The sequence below is a fragment of the Panthera pardus genome, unplaced genomic scaffold (assembly GCF_024362965.1).
Source record: "Panthera pardus isolate Hobbes unplaced genomic scaffold, ASM2436296v1 HiC_scaffold_17, whole genome shotgun sequence".
Classification (NCBI taxonomy): Eukaryota; Metazoa; Chordata; class Mammalia; order Carnivora; family Felidae; genus Panthera; species Panthera pardus.
The window spans coordinates 37,405,964-37,410,063 of NW_026526732.1; the positions used below are offsets into that span (position 1 = coordinate 37,405,964).

The following is a 4,100-nucleotide window of genomic DNA, read 5'->3' on the forward strand; positions in this document are numbered from 1 at the left end:
GTATTGATCGAGTTGTTTGGGACATTAAAGTGATAAGACACAATAATCTACATTTGGGATATACTAGTATGCCTCTCTCAGGCCACGACCTGTCCTGTCACTTTTGCTCCTTCTGGATTTCTCTGGAATTTACTGCCTTTTTTTGCCTATTTGTCTGACATTTGACTTAAATCCCTTCATTTTGTTGTTTCTTTTATATTTACATATTATGACCTTTCACCCTCTCCATTTGCATCTTTCTCAAACTATATTCCAGGGTGGCTACCCCAATCTAGATATAATGCTGATAACATTAAAAAAGTGAATTAAAAAACTCTTTTGTCTGGGCTGCTGACATGCCATCCAGACTGGGGAAGACCCAGAAACTTTGGGGCCACGTGAAACACGGCCACAGCCAAATTGGCAAGCACTGGAATCACCCCAGAGGCTGAGGTAATCCTGGTGGCATGCATCACCACAGGATCAACGTTGGCAAATATCACCCAGGTTACTTTGGAGAAGTTGGCATGAGGCATTACGACTTAAGGAAGAACCAGAACTTCCGCCCAACTGACATCCTTGATGAACTGTGAACCTTGGTCAGTGAGCAGACAAGGGTAAATGCTGTCAAAAACAAGAATGGAGCTGCTCTTATCACTGATGTGGTGCGATCAGGCTACTATAAAGTTTTGGGAAAGGGAAAGCTATCAAAATGGCCTGTCATCATGAAGGCCAAATTCGTCAGTAGAAGAGCCAAGGAGAAGATTAAGGATGCCTGTGTGTTGGCTTGAAGCCACATGGAGGGAGTTTCATTAAATTCTAACAAGTGCTTTTCAAAAAAGTAAATGGATTAAAAAAGTTCCAAGGGACCTCATAAAAAGCACCATGTAGATATGGTTCATAATTCCCAGAGTTTTTAACAAAAGGCTTACAATCCTGATCTAGACAAATGTAGATATGACAACTGAAAAACAATAGGTTGATATAATACAATTATAAATTATTACTATTTGAACCTAGCAAATGAACATCTTGAGTACATAAATAAAAATGAACTGCAAATTGGAGTAGAAATCAAGGATAACTGAGGTTATCCTTTGAAACTCAGAGTCAAAGGGGAAAATTCATAGGATTTCTTTTTTTTTTTTTAAACTATCTCAGTATTTTTTTCTTTATTATTAATTTTATTTTTTAAATTAACATCCAAATTAGTTAGCATATAGTGCAACAATGATTTCAAGAGTAGATTCCTTATTGCCCCTTACCCATTTAGCCCATCCCCCCTCCCACAACCCCTCCAGTAACCCTCTGTTTGTTCTCCATATTTAAGAGTCTCTTATGTTTTGTCCCCCTCCCTGTTTTTATATTATTTTTGCTTCCCTTCCCTTGTGTTCATCTGTTCTCTGTCTTAAAGTCCTCATATGAGTGAAGTCATATGATATTTGTCTTTTTCTGACTAATTTTGCTTAGCATAATACGATCTAGTTCCATCCACGTAGTTGCAAACGGCAAGATTTCATTTTTTCGAAGCCGAGTAATACTCCATTGTGTGTGTGTGTATATACATATATGTGTATATATATATACACACATATATATGTGTATATATACATATATACACATATGTGTATATATGTGTATATATATATATATACGTGTATATATATATACACACATATATATGTGTATATATATATACGTATATATATACACATATATATGTGTGTATATATATGTATATGTACATATATACATATACACATATACTTATACATATATAGATATATATACACATATATATATACATACACATATATATATACACCACATCTTTTTTATCCATTCATCCATCGATGGACATTTGGGCTCTTTCCATACTTTGGCTATTGTTGATAGTGCTGCTATAAACATGGGGGTGCATGTGTCCCTTCAAAACAGCATACGTGTATCCCATGGATAAATACCTAGTATTGCAATCGCTGGGTCGTAGGGTAGTTCTATATATTTTTAATTTTTTGAGGGACTTCCATGCTGCTTTCCAGAGTGGCTGCACCAGCTTGCATTCCCACCAGCAATACAAAAGAGATCCTCTTTCTCCGCATCCTCGCCAACATCTGTTGTAGCCTGAGTTGTTAATGTTAGCCATTCTGACAGGTGTAAGGTGGTATCTCATTGTGGTTTTGATTTGTATTTCCCTGATGATGAGTAATGTTGAGCATTTTTTCATGTTGGTTGGCCATCTGGATTTCTTCTTTGGAGAAGTGTCTATTCATGTCTTTTGCCCGTTTCTTCACTGGATTGTTTGTTTTTTGGGTGTTGATTTTCATAAGTTCTGTATAGCTTTTGGATACTAACCCTTTATCTGATATGTCGTTTGCAAATATCTTCTCCCATTCTGTCGGTTGCCTTTTAGTTTTGCTGATTGTTTCCTTCACTGTGCAGAAGCTTTTTATTTTGATGAGGAGCCAATAGTTCATTTTTGCTTTTGTTTCCCTTGCCTCCAGAGATGTGTTGAGTAAGAAGCTGCTGCAGCCAAGGTCAAAGAGGTTTTGCCTGCTTTCTCTTTGAGAAATTTGAAGGTTTCCTTTCTTACATTGAGGTCTTTCATCCATTTTGAGTTTGTGTACGGTGTAAGAAAATGGTCCAGGTTCATTCTTCTGCATGTCGCTGTCCAGTTTTCCCAGCACCACTTGCTGAAGAGATGGTCTTTATTCCATTGGATATTCTTTCCTGCTTGGTCGAAGATTAGTTGGCCATACGTTTGTGGGTCCATTTCTGGGTTCTCTATTCTGTTCCATTGATCTGAGTGTCTGTTCTTGTGCCAGTACCATACTGTCTTGATGATTACAGCTTTGTAGTATAGCTTGAAGTCTGGGATTGTGATGCCTCCTACTTTGGTTTTCTTTTTCAAGATTGCTTTGGCTATTCAGGGTCTTTTCTGGTTCCATACAAATTTTAGGATTGTTTGTTCTAGCTCTGTGAAGAATGCTAGTGTTATTTTGATAGGGATTGCATTGAATATGTAGATTGCTTTGAGTAGTATCGACATTTTAACAATATTTGTTCTTCCTTTGTAGGTGAGGGAATATTTTTCCATTTTTTTGTGTCTTCTTCCATTTCTTTCATAAGTTTTCTATAGTTTTCAGTGTATAGATTTTTCACCTCTTTGGTTAGATTTACTCCTAGGTATTTTATGGTTTTTAGTGCAACTGTAAATGGGATCGATTCCTTGATTTCTCTTTCTGTCGCTTCATTGTTGGTGTATAAGAATGCAACTGATTTCTGTGCATTGATTTTATATCCTGTAACTTTGCTGAATTCATGAATCAGTTCTAGCAGTTTTTTGGTGGAATCTTTTGGGTTTTCTATATAGAGTATCAAGTCATCTGTGAAGAGTGAAAGTTTGACCTCCTCCTGGCTGATTTGGATGCCTTTTATTTCTCTGTGTTGTCTGATTGCAGAGACTGAGACTTCCAATACTATGTTGAATAGCAGTGGCGAGAGTGGACATCCGTCTTGTTCCTGACCCTAGGGGGAAAGCTCTCAGTTTTTCCCCATTGAGGATGATATTAACATTGGGTCGTTCATATATGGCTTTTATGATCTTGAGGTATGCTCCTTCTATCCCTACTTTCTTGAGGGTTTTTATCAAGAAAGGATGCTGTATTTTGTCAAATGCTTTCTCTGCATCTATTGAGAGGATCATATGGTTCTTGTCCTTTCTTTTATTGATGTGATAAATCACATTGATTGTTTTGTGGATATCGAACCAGCTCTGCATCCCAGGTATAAATCCCACTTGGTTGTGGTGAATAATTTTTTTTAATGTATTGTTGGATCCGGTTGGCTAATATCTTGTTAAAGATTTTTGCGTCCATGTTCATCAGGGAAATTGGTCTATAGTTCTCCTTTTTAGTGGGGTCTCTGTCTGGTTTAGTGGGGTCTCTGCCTCCTTTTTAGTGGGGTCTCAAGGTAATGCTGGCTGCATAGAAAGACTTTGGAAGTTTTCCTTCCATTTCTATTTTTTGGAACAGCTTGAAGAGAATAGGTGTTAACTCTTCCTTAAATGTTTGGTAGCATTCCCCTGGAAAGCCATCTGGCCTGGACTCTTGTTTTTTGGC

General features: G+C 37.3%; 1 pseudogene; it reads left to right on the forward strand.

The window, feature by feature from the left end:
- The first annotated feature begins 335 nt into the window (after positions 1-335).
- On the forward strand, positions 336-1,089 carry LOC109248543 (60S ribosomal protein L27a-like; annotated as a pseudogene).
- Positions 1,090-4,100: the final 3,011 nt, after the last annotated feature.